This window comes from Sinocyclocheilus anshuiensis, unplaced genomic scaffold (genome assembly GCF_001515605.1).
Source record: "Sinocyclocheilus anshuiensis isolate Anshui unplaced genomic scaffold, SAMN03320099.WGS_v1.1 scaffold407, whole genome shotgun sequence".
Lineage (NCBI taxonomy): Eukaryota > Metazoa > Chordata > Actinopteri > Cypriniformes > Cyprinidae > Sinocyclocheilus > Sinocyclocheilus anshuiensis.
The window spans coordinates 332,669-352,331 of record NW_015552593.1 but is presented as its reverse complement, the minus strand read 5'-3'; the positions used below and the strand labels follow the sequence as shown (position 1 = coordinate 352,331).

Here is a 19,663-nt window from a genome sequence, read left to right as displayed (position 1 = left end):
CAATTGTTTGCTGCTCAAATTTTCATGAAAAGCAATTAAATAGCATTGCATAATTGCATGTTAGATTTTAAAAGCAGATTTGTTGTGAAAAATGGCTTTGTTTTACTCTTTAGACAGTTGTTTTAACTTTTTAAAAGAGCCTCATTGGACATTTTTAAATAGACTTCAAGGTTATAACTTTTAGGAATATTCCCTGTAATAAAAAACACATCAAGTCCCAGTCACCCCATATAAATGACTAATTATAAAACACTAAAAAAAGACATTAGTGAAGACTGTCTCGTTGTAATGCACTGAGAACAAAAGCACAAATACCTTTCTTTTATTTACTATGCATACTGGCCTGGAGACAATCCCAGCCATTAAAATAGATAAAAATGTGCAACTGAAAACACACATCAGTGTTTTGCAGTCTTGACATCTTCCCTTCAAGCAATAATTTGCCATACTGTACATTTTTTCTTTCACCATGGCCTTTTGCATTTTTAAATACGACCTTGCTTTTCATGAGTTAACTGTAGCTGCGGGTTTCGTTCAAACATTTTTATGGATTAATGAGTTTTCAAGCAGCAAGCAGAATCTTGTTTTTCTTTCCGTCAGAATATATAAATGTACCACTAACAAGTATCAGTCTGTCCCCCTTTTTTGGGGTGAATTATCAGCTTCACATTCAGGATTGGATGTTTGTAAATTAAGAAGTACAACAGAAATACTACTACTATGTGCTGTTTTGGGCCAGAGCTCTAAATAAAATGTTGATTCTATAAGATTTCTCTCTTTGTCCTCAAATTCTACCTTAAAGGAATAGTTCACCCAAAAACAAAACTTTACTGAAATTGTACTCACACTCAGGCCATCCAAGATGTAGATGAGTTTGTTTCTTCATGTAAACAGATTTGGAGAAATGTAGCATTATAACACTTACTCACCAATGGATCCTCTGCAGTGAATGGGTGCCGTCAGAATTAGAACATCACAATAATTCACAAGTAATTCACACAACTCCAGTCCATCAGTTGACGTCTTGTGAAATTAAAAGCTACGTGTTTCCAAGAAACAAATCCATCATTAAGGCATTTTAACTTTAAACCGCTACTCTTTGTACTTTGTAAACTGAAAAAGGCCATCCTCTGTTGTCTTTTCACATCAAAATCCACCAACATATTTGTTTAGAACTATTTTGGACTGTTTTCACTTGTAAACTGTGCTTAAATTGGGCATATTTCTATCCTGATTCTGTCTCTCTCATTCTGACGGCACCCATTCACTGCAGTGGATCCATTGGTGAGCAAGTGATGTTAACGCTATTTTTTTCCCCTCTTTTTCCTCAATCTGTTCAGATGAAGAAAAAAACTCATCTTGGATGGCCTGAATGAAAGTAAAAATGTTTTTTTTTGGGGGTGGGGGGGTGTCGAAGAGGTCGAAACAAGTGCTACGCAGTGTGGCATGTATGCAAATACCCCCACCAGATGTCATATCAAAGCCACTGGAGGCGTTTAATCAATCATAATGACTAATAAGATGATTACCTGGTATAATCCTACACTGCATTTGGCATGTTTTCAATACTGTCAGCCACCGCTGAATCGCACCCTGACATCAGCAGCGTAATGCTTTGGGTTCAATCACTCAAATGACAATCTATAGAGCCGCGGCTTCCTTTACAAGCAGTAAGAGAGCCATAGGTAGCTCTGAAGATTTCAAAGGAAAAAAATATTGTTTTCAAAAGAAACCTAGTGATTACGAACAAAGAAAGAGCTAAAAGGAGTCCACTGATTGTGATGCAATGGAAATGCAAGGAAATAATTGACTAAAAGGTTATAACTTGACCTAGAGGCAAACTCACCAAACTGACTCCATAATGTGACGCCTGCAACACTGCTGTTTTTCTTCAAGTAGAATTATCTACCATTGTCCTGTGAAATTTGAATTAAAGAAATTAATTTTCTATTTCTCTTAAGGTAGCAATATGCATTTTGACACAGATGGTAATGACCTGTTGCAATGCTAAAATTAACATTAATTCTTCTCTTAACATTTAGTGCACAATTAAAGGTTTATCTACATCATCCATGTTCTTCAATCATTTACATTTGACATTCATTTAGTCAAAGCTTTTAGTGAGCAGCTATAAAATGAGTTTTCCATTAAAGTACCCTTGGAATAATTTTCCGTAACTACTCGCTTAATATTTCTAGTGTCTTTCTTTGATGACTGACATGGCTGTTTGTTATGATGCGGCCCCTACAGTGAAGCCTGCCGTCAATCTCAATATGTCAGAGCATTTATTGGAAAAGGTATTCTACTTTAATAAGACAGAATTTTTTCATCATTCTTTTGTAACAAATGTCACTTTGATCAATTTTATTGCATCCTGATTGCATCCTCAACTTTTAAGTACCACGCCCACATCTCAAAAACCAATCAACACTCAATACATAGAATCAAGTCCCCGCCCTGTTTTTTTTTTCTTTGTTCAACAGTCTGTTGCACTCTGATGTAAGTCTCAATACAAAAGAAAAGATCTGTTGCTACTTCTGTTTCATTGTGATTTTAAATTATAAAAGTGTCAATTCTGTCGTGACTGTTCAACCCTCATGTCGTTCCAACCTGTATGACTCACTGAGTTTATTTCTGTGGAACACAAAAGATGATATTTTGAAAAAAGTTTCTGTGTTTCTTTAGAATTTAGGATGAAATATAACTGAGATGTCCAAACCCCTACTAAACTTGTTTTCTCCTCTTGTATAAATGCCTGTGCAATAAAGAACAAAACACTGATACTTTACACAGGTAATGGAGTCATATACTGAACAAAGAGTAAATCATCCAAAATTAATGATTTTATGAAGCCTTCATGCACCACCTAATGAATATTTAGGAGAGAACCATCCCTAACCACGACTTATTATTACAAAGCAAATTACTGAAATTCCCCATGGGATCTGACTCAATCAATTGCTGTCTTTTAGTACTCGCCATTTATGGTGCCTGAATTTCCCCAGGTGCTTCAACCTGGAGATTTTATCCCATGATTAAATTACAGCTCTCATCCTGTCAGGCTTGTTTCATATATCCAGAGCTCTTACAGTACAGTCACATGGTTTGATGCATCTCATCCTTTCTGAAGCATGACGGTCCCTGCACTTTCAACTGGCAAGAGCTGCGTAACAATTCTTCCTGAAAAAAAAAAAAAAAACAGCATATGGGTTTAACATGGCATGAGGCTAAGTAAATAATACAGAATTTTCATTTTTGTGAGGACTACTCTTTTAAAGCGATAAACTAGGGTTACTTAATGCAGTGCCTCCCATCCAGATTCCTATGTGTTCCTATGTAAGAAATGTGTTCCTTTTGACTCGATAGATAGATAGATAGATAGATAGATAGATAGATAGATAGATAGTCAGTCTCATTTTCATTTAGTTCAACTGGATGTATTAAAATGACTAAAATTAAAATACAAATGAATTACTATAGGCATATAAATAAATAAATAAATAAATATATTTTTTAAAGAGACTACTAAAAATTTGATTTTTTGGATGGATGGATCTTTACAGCCACTTTTGATCAATTTAATGTGTGCTTGCTGAATAAAAGTATTACTATCTTCAATATCTCAAAAAAAAAATGCTGACCACAAACTTTTAAACAGTAATAGACAATAGTAATAGACAATATACAACTTTTTCTAGAGCTTTAAACATTCTAAATCTTTCAAAGCATCTCCTGGCGTACATGTACCCCTGGTTGGGAATCACTGCTTTAATGACAGCTCGGATCAGAGAGAACAGCATTTTGGGGCTCATGACATAACTTTGTTCTTCACTCTGTCAGACCAGAAACCAATGATTATTAGTGTGCCTCCTCTATTTTAAAACCCACGAGCCGCCACTGATGATTACAACCTCAATCACATTCAGCAGCACAAGAGACTTTCCAGAGTTTCTTCTGCTGTTTCTCTCTGACTTTTGACTTCACTGTCAATGAGAACTCTTTCTCTTTTGCGTTTCTTTACCAAATGCATCTCCCACAGTTATCACACACAGGAATCAGAGCTTGCAAAATAAACACAGTTTTTCACTGACCTGCAAAACTGCCCACGCAGATTGAGTCTAATTCTGGGAAAAAAGAAAGTTTATTTACTAGGTTTTATATCTACCACCGCCTCTCAGGTCAGGACAAAGGAGATTGGATTGCACATTGTTGACAATCATTTTTCTGGTTGCCCCTCAAAGATTCTATTTTGAAACTGATGAGATTATATTTCATACAGAGATTGAGGCGGCAACCTTGTGTTTAGAGTAGTTCTGGAATAGCTGCATTTTATCTGATTAGTTTTCTCAGAGGCACACAGACTATGTAAAGAGGAAATATGGAGCTACGGGCACTTGAATGTAATACTTCAGGGATTACAGTAACAGGATTTTTCCTTTCGCTTAAAAAAAAACGCTGTAAAACAAAAACACAATTGCATGCACAAATACTGGTTAAGGCTTTGGTGAACATAGATTTACTGTATTTGTACTTAAATTAAATTAAATTACTCTCTTAATTCTATAACAGGTGAATCCTTGTGGAGTTAGAAAATTGCGGAAAAAAAAAAAAAAAAAAGACAGATAATCTATTTTTTTCCTGTGGAGTACAGAAGCTCAAACTTTTGCCTAATTTTTTCATCTAAAAACCTGAAGTTGTAATATGTTTTTACTTGATATGTTTATACGGTAATATGTTGACTACTTTGACAAAAAGAATCCAGAAAAAAGTAAAATCCAGTAAAAAAAAAAAAAAAAGAATCTATACAATGTGCCAATGTCACATTTACAATTAAAAGTTGCAAAATTTGAAATTTAAAACTATACAATATGTCACAAAATTGTAATTTAGTTCAAATGTTTCATGTAAAATTTCACAACAATTACACTGAAAAAGTAATTTTTTGAAGTAATGAAACTTAATTCTTTCTACCTTAAAATTTCACATTTACTTCAATGTGTTTATTTGTAATTATCTGTGAAATTTATTAACAATTAATAGGTAAAAATTGTTTCACTTACCCCCAAACCCTCCGCCCCACCCACCCACCTTTTCTCGCCAGTGTTGTTCACCCAAAAATGTCAAATTTCACTGTCAATGTTCAATTTTCACCAAGAAATTGATAATATATTATACAATTACAAAGAAACAGCAAGTAGCAAATTACATTAAAGATGAAATTTTAAAGTAGAAAAACTTAAATAGTATTTTCATGCAAAACAGACTCTGTTTTTATTTACTTTTATTTACTTTTTTTTTTTACAGTGTGGGTACATGAAAGTAAAAATTACCTAAAAAATGACAACTTAATATAAATGATACAAAGATCCCTTAGGAAAAATAACTAATAACTTAATTTGCTTGATGAAACACATTTAAAAATGCTACAAACAAGACATAATGGCATAATAACACTGATCAGAAAAATCCTTAAACTAACCCTACAAATCTTGAACAGGCCCTGCTGTTGCTCATCTTTTAAAGTCAGTGATTCTGTCAGTGATTCAGACTGTCAGTGGTCACAGTGGTACGGCTCAGTGAAGGTAAGCTCAGGGCCAAACCGGACCCCTGGGAACTGCCCAACACACAAGGAACAACTCCTGTCAATCAAAGCCCAAAGAAACATGAGGCCGAGACAGTGAAGAGTACAGAAACTTCAGTGCAGAGGTCACTTTCAAATGAGTGTTATGAAACTTTATGCACATAGACAGACAAGCACTCAGAGAAAGACCGCTTTATACTGGACAAAAAAGTACAGATTATTTTCCAGAACGGCCAAAGCAGAACGGCATCAACTGAGAACTCACCTCCTACTAGTCTCACAGTCAGCACTGCCTGTCTAGTGCACATCACACTGTGACAGGATGTTTTTTTTTTGTTTTTGTTTTTTGGAATGGGCAGTAACTTTTCAGTTCACATATTCATCCTGCTTTCATTCCACTCTCAGAAAAAAGGTACAAAAGCTGTCACTGGGACGGTAGCTTCTCATAAAGTACAAAAATTTACCATTTAGGTGCTAAAATGTACATTTTAGGTACTAATACATACCTTTAAGGTGCATTTATGCACCCTTTATGGTTAAATAAAGTACAAAGGTGTTCCTTTTTAAAAGTACCGCCCCAGTGACAGCTGTTGTACCTTTTTTTTTTTCCAAGGAGGAAAGAAAGGTTTGCACAGACAAACCCTTTTTAAATTAGTTTGATCCATATCTATTTTTAGGTTTACTCACTCCTAAATTACTTAAAAAAAAAAAAAAACTAATTGCAGTCAGTCAGACTGTCTCTTCATGTCTAAATAGGTGGTTCTGCAGATAATCTGACATATCGGCACTGTCTGTGCTGAATATGTGGGAAAATATATTAATATATACTATATATTCTAATATAGTTTATATATTTTCTGTAACTCAAAAATCATTTAGAAAGCTATGTTAATCATGTCTGACTTGTACTTTACTGTTGTAATTTGTTGTACATGGCCATTTTAGACAATTTTGAGCCATTTCTGTCTATGGATTAAACTGCTACTGAACCTTTAAACGACTTCTATGTAAATGTGCTCTTTACATGTAAAACAGTCCAAATATTAATTAGAAAAAAATGAGAAAACTCAGTGGTAATAATCAGAAGAGTTTGCATTAATTTATTTGAATTTTGGAAAATATATTAATATATACTATATATTCTAATATAGTTTATATATTTTCTGTAACTCAAAAATCATTTAGAAAGCTATGTTAATCATGTCTGACTTGTACTTTACTGTTGTAATTTGTTGTACATGGCCATTTTAGACAATTTTGAGCCATTTCTGTCTATGGATTAAACTGCTACTGAACCTTTAAACGACTTCTATGTAAATGTGCTCTTTACATGTAAAACAGTCCAAATATTAATTAGAAAAAAATGAGAAAACTCAGTGGTAATAATTTTTTTTAGAGTTTGCATTAATTTATTTGAATTTTAAGTAATAAATTGCTGCATCAAAGCTGACAAAAACATACTGTAAAAAGTGTGTTCAATTCCATTATTTCACTGCATTTCAATAAATAAATAAATAAGGCAAGAATAAATAAAGAGATATTGATTTAGTAGACAGATCCAGATCAGAGATGTGAAGCACACTGTCTCATGTTGAGGATATCATCATATTCACACTGTGATTTATAACTGAAGGTCTAATGATGTGAACAGACACATGCTGCTCACCTGAAGTCAACGTGAATCAAAGCTTATGAGAAAAGAGATAGCCAGCAGAAGAGTTCTGGATATCCATATGCAGCAGACCCAACCTGCATCACACATACTGACACGTGCAAGTCAAAAATGTCTGCAGTATATGTTACAAAATCAAGTTACCTTCAGGTTCTAGCTCATTATTGCAAACGCATTGAGAACAGCAAGAGGCCTTGTAAAGTGCACCAGCTCTACTAAACAAAACTGCAACAATAAAGAGAAACATAAAACAAAAATAAACATATTCTGAATGTCGACTACATAAAACCTTGTCTGAAAGTAAAAAAAAAAAAGCTTTGAAAAACATTTGAAGGTTACAGAAAATTGCAGACTATCCATTACAAGAAATATGAAAGTCTGAACAGTTTTATATCACATACTCAGTAGAAAGTTTGGTGGATGTACAGTAGAATGAAAAGACCAAAATGAACAACAATCAGACATGTTCAATATCAATATCTGGGTTTTTGATCATTGTATATTAAAATTCTATTAAAGGAATAAAATAAATAAATTTTAATTTTGTTTGTTTTTTCCCGCCAAGTAATGAAAAATTTTAATTGCAACTAATCTCACAATGCTTTTTCTTGCGATGGCAAATTCCTCTCACAATTCGGGCTTTTTTTCCTCAGTTCTTGCAATTCTGTGTTTATATCTCGGAATTCATAGTTTTTCCTTTGAACTGTGAAAAAAAAAAACATTCAAATTGAGAGATAAAAATTTGGGGTAACACTTTCTATGAAGCCCGTATTTATAATACATTATAAGGGTATTCTTAATTAAGGCATTATAATGAATGCATAATGCATTATAAAAAACCTTATAATATGTTGTATCATCTCATGAATATTCATAAGAACAGTTTTAATATATTATAATATTTACTTATTTGTGGTTATAGCTTTTAAGAGTATGATGATTTATAACACAATGAACACGTTGCATCCACTTTTACAATGGATTATATTTCTCATAGTTATAATGTATTATAAGTCTCATATCTTGCCATTTTTCTTATGCTACTTTACTTAAAGCGGTCAAAGACCACTCATAAGTAGTAATAATAATAATAATTATAATAAAAAATGTCCCTCAAACAGCCATAAGATCAGATATCAGATCAGATGAATGTGTAATATGACACATTTGCTTTGAACTATTTTTATTGTAATATCAGTTTGATTATTTTTGATTATTATTTTGATTTTTGATTACTCTGCAACTACATATCAACTAGCGGTCATTAGAGTATTAGTATTTCTGCTACTGTAAATATTTGCTAACACTTTATTTTGATGGTCAACCAACAGATAAACTGACTATAAGTGTCTTTGCAAGTACGTCAACTTATTCTACCATACTAGATTCTACCATTCTTGAGCATACTAATACTCTAATGAGAGTTAGTTGGCATGTAGTTGCAAAGTTGCTTATAGTCGATTGATTAAGGGGACCATCAAAATAAAATGTAACCATATAAAACATTGCATTTTTTTCAGTTGGAGTATAAAGCTCACATCAATTAATTAACATTAGCTCCACAGGAAACACTCAACATCTAACCACTCACAAGCTGTAGTAAGATACTGTGCAGATCTTAAATAAACAATGTCAAGATATGATACAGTCCATTATTCTGTAAATGAAGTAGATTTAATATGGTGTTCATTGTGTGTTATAAATAATCATACTCTTAAACTTATAACCACAAATACGTAAGTATTATGATGTATTATAACTGTTGTTATGATTATTCATGAGTTGATATAACATATTATAAGTTTTTTTATAATGCATTATGCATTCATTATAATGCCTTAAGAATACCCTTATAATGTATTATAAATACGGGCTTCATAGAAAATGTTACCAAATTTGAAATGCAAGAAAAAAGTCCAATTTGTGAGATCAATTGTCACAATTACCTTATTTCTGTAAAAAAAAATTTAACCCATGTCGAAAACAAGTTTCCATAAAAATTTTTTTTTTTAAAAATCACACCATTGGCTAAGCCAGAAACTGACACAGCAGATCAAAGGTCAAAGTAAAAGAGCACGCTTATTAAAAGCACAACTGAACAACAATGCTAAGCCTACAATGGCTTACTTACAGCTTACACTCTTTGCACATTAAACTAGGTTAGAGAAAGATTTTTAACATCAAGATAATTACTCATCACATCATTCTTAAGTTCCACTAAAACAAGCAGTATATTAGGTCCAGGCGAGGGCACCTTCATTATCTCCAGCCTGGCAGAAGAAATGGACAATTGAGTGTGTGCTTGACTTATTAAGGTCAATGAACAAGCGTGTGGGTGAACGGACTTGGCAGATGCCAGCAGGTAAAGACAACAGCACGGGCACAAGAGACTAATCAGTGCTTTAGCACATCCCTCTGGATCCACATACACACACACGCTTCCTCAAGCCTTTGAACCAGGACCGACCGCGGTGTCAGACAGAGTTTATTCCAGCTGAAATCACACAACCGGTCACTAAACATACAAACACGCGCCAGCAGCTGCCACAGCGACCCTCACATTGGAGAATCCTTGAAAATAAGAGTGAATATGTAGAGAAAAAAAAAACGTTAAATAGAAAAGTCGTCAGAGCGGTAAATACAAGGCCGCAGAGAGGAGACATGAGCCCAGTGTGCTGGACCTCCGCTGATCCTCAGTCTTGTTGTTTCTGCTCGACTTCATGTGTCTATGTGAGGTGGGAAGAAAATGAGTCGGGCTTCAGCAGAGTGAAGCGCACAGCAGGTGAAAGCTTTGCCTGGACTGCATTTAAAAAATATGACTGAAAACATATCCAGATCCAACCACAAAGTTGCCGTGAAATTGCTTGACAAGAGCTGCCCCATGTTCTGCCCCATGTCGATGTATTTCCTGTTGAAACAGGATACAGGTCAAACTCGATCCAAGAGCAGCATGTCTCAATGTGACACAAGCATGTTTGCTAACCAATACATATAATGTAAGTTTTAAAATAATTTTAAAACACCTAAATACAAAGTCAGAAACAGTGTTGTTTTAGTATTAATTATGGAGTATACTATTATAGTGTTTATTAATATTTTGGATTAGCCTTTATTTTTATATTTTCATTCTAGTTCTAATCATTTTTGTTGTATGCTTTTGCCAATTTTATTAGTTTTTTTCCTGTTTAGCTTTAATTCATTTTATTTTAGTTTTTTTGTTATTTGTAAATGTTCTTAATTGTAGTTCATTTCTAATTTAAGTTTTAGTCATTTTGTTATCTGCTTTTATCATCTCTATTAGTTTATTTTAAAATATCTACAAATATTTATATTTTAATATGTTAATTCATATTTCTTTAATTTCTTTTATTTTAGTTTTAGGAATTTTTCAGCTTCAATTTTAGGTGCAAGACACCAAGGCAAGTTTTAAGTTCTTCATCCTAATATCTACTTTATTTCAGTCAGAAATTACTAAAACTATCACTTGGCACTGAATAAATTATTCTATGATATGATATGATATGATATATGATATGATAGGTAACACTTTACAATAAGGTTCATTAGTTAACTACATTAGTTAACTACAGCATTTATTAATCTTAGTTAATGTTAATTTCAGCATTTACTAATGCATTATTAAAATAACATGAACAATGAACAACTGTATTTTTTATTAACTAACAGATTAATAAATAGTGCACTCTAAAAAATGCTGGGTTAAATACAACCCAGTGCTGGGTAAAATAGGGACAAACCCAGCAATTGGTTTGTTTTGACCCAGCGGTTGGGTTACTACCCAGAAGGTTGGGTTAAACATTTAAGCCAACCACTGGGTCAAAACAACCCAATTGCTGGATTTGTCCCTATTTTACCCAGCACTGGGTTGTATTTAACCCAGCATTTTTTAGAGTGTGTAATAAATGTTTTGTTCATTGTTTGACCATGTTAGTTAATACATTAACTAAAGTTAACAAATGACACCTTATTGTAAAGTTACTATATAATTCATAGTCTAAAATATGTTTAAAACACAATTAATTGTTTTCTTAAATGACTAAAGATTGACTTTGTGTAAACTTGGTCTTTATCATCATTCAAACCTAAATATTAGCAAAAACATCCAAACAGTAGAAGGACAAACCTTGAATGAGTTGCTATAATTTCCTGAGAGCTTTATTCACCAAACAATGCTATATCTCTGTTAGAGAGAAATGAATTGAATAGTCCTTTAATTTCTTATTAATGATCTTTCCTCCAGAACATGATTCAGATGTTAAGGACAATAAGTTGTAGATGAAGTGAGGTCAGAGCACCTTAATTGAGTTTGGTGACTTCTGCAGCTACTTCAGGGAACTTCACCTTCATTGCTCTTACTGTCAGACTAAAATGGCAGATGTTGAAATGTTTGACAAATATGGCCATTACAGCTGTGAATATTAAGTGAGTGAAGTCAGAATTTCCTGGAAATGTCCAGCTAACATTTTCAATGTCTTTAAATTGCTGTCAAACGCAAAATTGTTGTTCTGTGTCACAAATGGCATAATTATATTTTTCCTGCCATTTTTTTTTCGAGCATAAAGCGTCTGTATTCCACAAGAAGGACAGGAAATCACTTCCTGATTTCAGAATGCAGTTTGATGTCAACAGTGTGTAACAGCCTGCAGTCTGAAATAAAAAAAAAACACACAACTAAACACTCCAGCCATGTAATGAGCAAGCAGATTGGGCTAACGGCTTATTCCTGTAAGAAAACAAACACATTAGAAGAACCCGCCTCTTCAGTGGCCTAAAGCTAAGAAGACATGATCAGAGAGAGAGAGAGAGACTTAACAGAGAGAGTTGGACAGAGACATATGAAGGACACCAGAGACTTATACTGTGAATTTCCCTTCACTGTTGCTTCTGTTCAGTTCATTTTCACAGCCTTTATAATGAGTTGCTATTTGGAGGTTCAGCTGGAACAGAAAATGTATTGAGCTTGTCTAGAGCCCAGAAGTCACTTATACTGTAAAAAATGATTTCTCAACATTGTAAATAACGATTACTGGAGTATATTTTATAAGAAAATACTATTTCAGTTTGTCTACTTTAAAATGTTGTGTTTAATTCAATGTGTTACTTGCCATTTCCATGTAATTATTTGTTAAATTTACTTGCAATGTCTGAAAGAAAATTAAGTGCACTCATATTGTTTTCAGTATACCTGGAAGTTTTATAATATTGAATTGATATATTGATATTAACAATTAGTCGATCATCAATTTAAATAATAAAGCAAAATGTGGGTTGCACTCCAATGCATGAGCTACAATTTCATCAAATGTATTTAAAGTTTTCCAAAAGAAAACATGTTTGATTCAATATTCTTTAATCAAATTAGCCTTTGAAATGACTTAACATCCAACTGTCATAAAATTCAGTCAATTCACAAAATATCCTGCCCATCATGTTTTTTTTTTTTATTGAATATCCACATTATGCAAGTAAAATGGGTTGCAAACGGTTCACTGCATTTTAATGCATTTATGTTTGCATCAATTTAACATATAATTTAACATGACCAATTTGATTGACCATATTTGATAAATTAATTCATCAACAGCCGATAAGCTTAACTAATCACATTACAACTGACAAAAGGTACTGTTAAATAAGAAACCTGTCGTCATTCCTCTCATGCAAACAGAATCATCTTTTGATAGCCCTAAAATAATCAGCTAACTATCAAGAAGTAAAAACACACATTTTGTGATTATACACTACTGTTCAAAATGTAAGGTTATTAAGACTTTTAAAATGTTTTGAACAGTCTCTTATGCTCACCAAGGCTGCATTTATTTGATCAAAAATACAGCAATATTGTGAAATATTATTATAATTTAAAACAACTGTTTTCTATTTGAATATATTTTAAAATGTAATTTATTCCTGTGATGAAAAAGCTGAATTTTCAGCATCACACGATCCTTCAGAAATCATTATAATATGCTGATTTGCTGCTCAAAAAACATTTCTTGTTATTATACATTTTGAAAACAGTTTTGCTGCTTGGTATTTTTGTGGAAACAGTGATTATTTTATTTTATTTTACAGGATTCTTTCATGAATATGCAGTTAGAAAGAACAGCATTTATTTAAAATAGAATTTTTTGTAACATTACAAATGTCACTTTTAATCAATTTAATGCATCCTTGCTGGGCAATAAGTATTAATTTCTTTTTCTTTTTTTTTTAATCATATTATCATACTATAGCGCACTTGTGATACATGTGTAAAACTAAAATGAAATTAAATGACACTTATGTATATCGATTTACTGTACTATATAAATCATGCAGAAAGAGATTAAGCAGTGTTGCTATAGTCACATCCTCAGCTGAATGGGACTTCTGTTTGTGAGCATCTATTTAGCACATTCTGACAAACTTTAACGGTGGCTAAAAGGTCACTTACAGCACCGTTCAATGTGTTTATATACACTGAACAGGAAAAGAAACAGTCACCAAGCCCTCTCGATGCAGTTTGCAGACTAAAATTTACTCCTGAGCATATGAGCATGGCTTCAGGAGCGACGCACCTCTGTGGACGGCAGGCTGTAGTGCGACTGAGCTGTGGGGGTTCATGAGAGCACTAATCCTGAAGTGAACTGGCCCTGACTGCCTGCAGAGACCTCAGATCCAGCAGACATCCTCAGATCTGAGTTTGCCAGTTACAGATTAGCAGCACAGAGCCGGATGTGATCTGAGCCCAGAGGAAGACACGCATAAAGAGCCCCAGCATTCACAAATCAGTGTGATCTCTCATTCACGGAGGCCAGAGGAAAGCACCACACTCTTGTGGTTTGTATTTGACTCTGCGAATATTAAATGAAGAGGAATTAAGTGTCTGTAGAGTGAATCTGTACGTATTGACACGTCTCCGTGCATAATATAACAGCAATTCGATTATGAGAAGTAATTATTTCAGATTTCTTATCCTCTGCAAAGTTCTGCTCATTCTTAAAAAAAAATGACTAAGTCTAATTACTCATAATTAGATGAGCAATACACTTGCATTTATTCATTTAGCAGATGCTTTTATGCAAAGCTACTTAAAAATGAAAAATGTTACAAGAAAAGTGATTCATCCTAAGGAGACTTCCGTACATTTGTTCATTTAGCAGAAAATTACAAATGAGGAAACACTTCAAGGAAAATGATTCATCGTTAGCAGACAATGACATGAGACAAGTGGTGCAATAGAAAATTGCCAAATTGCTCAGAAAAGTACAAAACAAAGAGTTAGTATGCATATGGAGTGTATATGCATGAATGCTTTAACATTGTGGTTCAATATGATTCAAGTTAAGCTCAAATCAATGTAATCTCATGACTATTCATAAGTATTTTACATAAAGCGTGGTCACTTAATTTGCATAGACTCTAAAATGTACAATACTGTCGTATTGACAGAATCATTTATGTATGAACAACTTTAGACATACAAATGTTTACGAGACCTTATTTAATCTACGAATAAATAACTCTTGGTAATAATTTGTTGATTATATGGTACTTATGATCAAGGATTTATTGAATGCCGCTGGCTTATTCACTTAATTTAAAATAAAATTGCATTCTGAAATTAATGCTTTTGTCATTTTTTGAATAAATTACAATTATTTTATTCTATTTTTTTTTTCTTTTATTCTATTTTCTTTTTTTTTATTCTATTTTATTCTATTTTATTTTAGAGAGGGACCACAGACTCATAAATATCTTTAAAATTATAGATTGCAAATAAATACAGTATTATTTTAGCTTTTATATTGTTGAAAAGTGGTTATTTTTGTATTTCAGGAACAGGGTTAAAATATCTAAAATATACATAAATTTGTACAAGTTGAACTACATAAGCACATTTGTTATGCAAATGGTTTGTAAATATTTAACATTTCTATATCTGTAAATTTGTAATACTTCTTATATTTTAGACCCTGGCAGTATGCATATTGTTATACATTTTAGCATCTACCTAAATACAAATACATTTGTACCTGTAAATATTACATACATGCGAATATCTATGTATTAGAAAAAGAAAAAATAAATAAATAGACCAGGCTGAATGAACATAATTTGTGGCATAATGTTGATCAATAAAATAATAAATTTGATTCATCACTCATTGTCTCAGTTAGTGTATAATGAGGCGGATTTTTTAAGGATTTTAAAGAGGGAGTCGATCACTGAATGTTGATGGTTAGACTACACTGTTAGCAACTGATGTAATTTTTACAATAAATTTTACAACAACGCATTGTATTCATGTTTTTATTGTAAATGCAAATGCATGATGGGAAATTTAAGGACAGTCCTGTAATATTATTGTAACTACACCGTAGAAGCATTATTTTACAGCCACCGCATAGCATTGTGGGGTCGCTGCTGTTTGAATTTTGAAATTACGTGGCCAACGGTACCATTAGTATTTAAACATTTTTGAAAGAAGGAACACGTCTCAGGTATGTAACATAAAATCTATTTTATAAGTCTATGGATATACTAATACCGGTGATCTGAGTGAGTGCTGATTGTTTCGTTTGGTATATTTCAGTGGAATATTTTCAGATTTCTCTTGAACTGACCGCGGTGAAGTTAGTTTCAAATGGCGTCTTCATACTCTATACAATTTAAAATTAACTTTACCACGGTGCTGAACGGTCAACACCGAAGGAAAAGACTGAGCGGCAGCAGAATATTAAATTGTAATTCTCTCCTGTAAAATTACAGGAAATTCCTGGCAACTGAGTTGCAGTAAATATACAGTAAATTATAATAAATTACAGCATTTTACTGTAATAATGCTACTATAATCACAGTAGCACTTCTGTATAAATACAGTACTTTATTGTATTAAAAAACAGTATATTACCTGTATATTACTTGCTGTAAATTCACGGCAATTAGTTTCCAGGAATTTCCTGTAAAATTACAATAAATTTTTAACAGTGTACGCAACTTACAGTAGAAACCCTTTCTCACCAAAATACCCTGAAAGATGTACCTGTGACATGGGACCCAGAGCATCGGATTGCAATTATAGTGACAAGAGGGTCGACAAGAAGATCTGGTGATTTATAATGTCTCGGGCTGCAGACATGTCTAGCGGAATGAGGACGGATGATCCGGAGCAGATCTGGCCAGCCGCGAGGCCTCGTTGATGAATAGCGAGGCAACCTCCGTTAAATGTCCACTTCTGAAGCCTGACTGATTGCTATCTAACAGGTACTTCTGCGAAAGGGAAAAAGTCACATGATTGAAAACCACTCCCTCGAGTGTTTTTACCAAGAACCGGAGGGGAGAGACAGGTCTGAAGTTTCTACTACTGTAGAGCTTAGTGGGTTTTGTTTTTTTTTGTTTTTTTTAATGTGGTGGGGAAAATGCCAGAATCCTGAAATAAAAAAGTGTCATAATTTCCATAAAAATAAAGTCACATGATTGAAAACCACTCCCTCGAGTGTTTTTACCAAGAACCGGAGGGGAGAGACAGGTCTGAAGTTTCTACTACTGTAGAGCTTAGTGGGTTTTGTTTTTTTTTTGTTTTTTTTAATGTGGTGGGGAAAATGCCAGAATCCTGAAATAAAAAAGTGTCATGATTTCCATAAAAATATCAGGCAGCACAACCGTTTTCTACATTGATATTAATATTCATCAAATCAGTATTACAATGATTTCTGATGGAGTAATGATGCTGAAAATTCAGCTTTGCATTACACGAATAAATTACATTTTAAAATATATTTAAATAGAAAACAGCTATTTCAAGTTACAATAATATTTCACAATATTACAGTATTACTGTATTTTTTAAATCAAATAAACGTAACCTTGATGAGAATAAAAGTCTTTTTAAGAGTAGTATATCTTACCTCACTCCTGTAATAATTCATACAATCTACTACCACCTTAATTTCACCTACATTTCTACTAATTAAGTTAAAGTAGACCAGAGAGGAATTTACAATGTCAAGTCAATCTCACGGTAAAGCCTTCCCACTGCTGAAAGCAAACCAAATCTGCTTACCTCTGTCATTCTCTAGGATTATGAACTTGTGAACCTGTGATACATATTTTCTGAAGGGAGGGTGTCTCATATATTACAGCACATTGAAAATATCTTGAGAGCAGTTGGTGTGCTAGTAATAATCTCTAAATATGAGTCTGTGTTTGTGAACTCTATAAGCATATTAAGCACAGGAGACACCCTCCAACAAATTTCCCTTTCCCAGAGTTCAAATCTCTGTTTGTTTTCCTCACTACCAGTGTCCAGCATTAATCAGTATGTTTCATCTGAGTTGCGAGCTTGCATTCTGAATTTACATTCACGCATTTGACAGATGCTTTTATTCAAAGTGACTTGCACTGCATTCAATATAGACATTTGTATCAGTGCATGCATTCCTTGGGAATCAAACCTATGACCTTGGGTTAGCAGCATGCTGTACTTTTGGTGCTACAGGAACAAATCAAACTGAATGTAGTGAGAGGAAAAGACTGGGTGCTGTGAAATAATACTAGACAATAGATAGATAACACATCTTTCTAATGAATACTAATGCATTCTGATGCATCCATACTCACTTTAAATAAACATTACAACCAATATAGTTTCATTCTTAACAGATAAGTCTTCTGGGCAGGTTATTTTTACTGAATCATTTAAAATAAATAAATAAATAAATACAACTCATTAATTGATGGTACGAGTCACACTGAATTTGTCAGAGCAGAACTGCAAAGTCATAAAAATGCTGCACGGCATTACATAATAACAGCCAATCAGAAGATATGTAAATGTTTGGACCAATGAGGTTTCTCTGGGTGGGGCTACTCAGCAACATAACACAGAAATTGAAACCAAGCGACTAACAAAACATTAGTCGCATGTCAAATCGCAGTTGCTTAATTTTTCGTGTTGTATCGTACACTACCTTCTAAAACTTTGAGGTCCGTAAGAATTAAAAAATAAATAAATAATGATAATAATAATGATACTTCTACGATAGGAGGCATTAAATTGATGAAAAGTCACTGTAAACACATTTACAATGTTAAAAATTATTTATATTTTAAATAAATGCTTTTCTGAAGACTGGAGTAATGACTACTGAAAATTCAGTTTTGCAATCACAGGAATTAATTAATTTATAATAAAATTAATTAAAATGTAATTTGAAAATGTATTTCAATTCAAATAGAAAACAACTATTTTAAATTGTAATAATATTTGACAATATTACTGTTTTTACTGCATCTTTGATCAAACAAATGCAGCTTTGGTGAGTAAGACTACTTTTTTAAAAAAATCAATAAAAATGAAAGATTTTACAAGCCCCAAATTTTTTTAAGTTTTAAAAAATGTTATTAAAAAGTTAATTGTGTATCAAAAATAGTAAAGTTTTACAGTAAAGTTAACACAAGTTCATGCATAAGGCATCATGTGCAATTTATTTTTTTTACTTTTTCATTTTACAAACATACTATTGTCTATGAATGGGTGGTAATATTAAATAACTAAAGTTTATTTTACAAAACCTGAAATGATAAAAATGAATACGCAGAAATTAATGTCATATGAATAATAAATGCTGTAAAAAATGTACATTGCATTGACTAATTCTAATGAGTAATAAACAAAAAAATAAATATATAAATAAATAAAATAAATACCTTATTGTGAAGTGCTACCAAATTGCTCTTGTTTAGTTTATAGTTAGGGCAATTTATTTGCCAGCTGGTGTTTCCTCAAAAGAAGCGTTAATAGAATTGTAAAGAAATCAGAATTGATACATGGACCTGAAACCCAACCTCTTCCAGCTCTATTAGTCTCACATCCCAGATGATCTGACTGTGAGCAGCGTCTCTGCGAACTTTCTTACCCTTCCACTCCATGGATGTTCCAGCTCTGATCTCTTCTCGTAGCACGGTTTCTTCTACCCTTCTCTCCGTCCTCATCCTCAGGCTGCCCCCCCGCGCGCCCGTGTGGCTGTGATTAATTCAGCTGGGCTCTGGGAGCTGCTCACCGTGAGGGAAATTTACGCAGCTAACGGCAGATCAGCTGTTCAGCGGTGTCCTGCACGGGAAGAAGGACCATACGGCACACATGATAAATAACAACAGATGAGGAGGGAAAAAAAGAGGACACCAGAGAGCAGTGCGGACGAATATGATGAGCAAAAAGGGTTTCAGCGTCCCTCAGCGCCCACTTTGTGTCTCTGGAGATCTGATTCTACCGCACAGAATTATTGATGAAGCACGTAGCAGAAAACAACACTCTTATGAAGACGCTAGGAAACTCCAGATAGCTGGAAGGGAAACACAGCATGAAAGAGTGAAAAAGACGAATAAGAACAGTAATAACAATT

General features: G+C 33.3%; 1 long non-coding RNA gene across 1 annotated transcript in view; it reads right to left on the bottom strand.

The window, feature by feature from the left end:
- Positions 1-975: 975 nt before the first annotated feature.
- The window catches only part of LOC107665587 (uncharacterized), a 21,693-nt gene continuing 3,005 nt past the window's right edge, over positions 976-19,663 (bottom strand). Inside the window, exon 3 of the long non-coding RNA XR_001631568.1 lies at positions 976-1,039. This is a non-coding gene — a long non-coding RNA (uncharacterized LOC107665587). The remainder of the gene's footprint in view (positions 1,040-19,663) is intronic.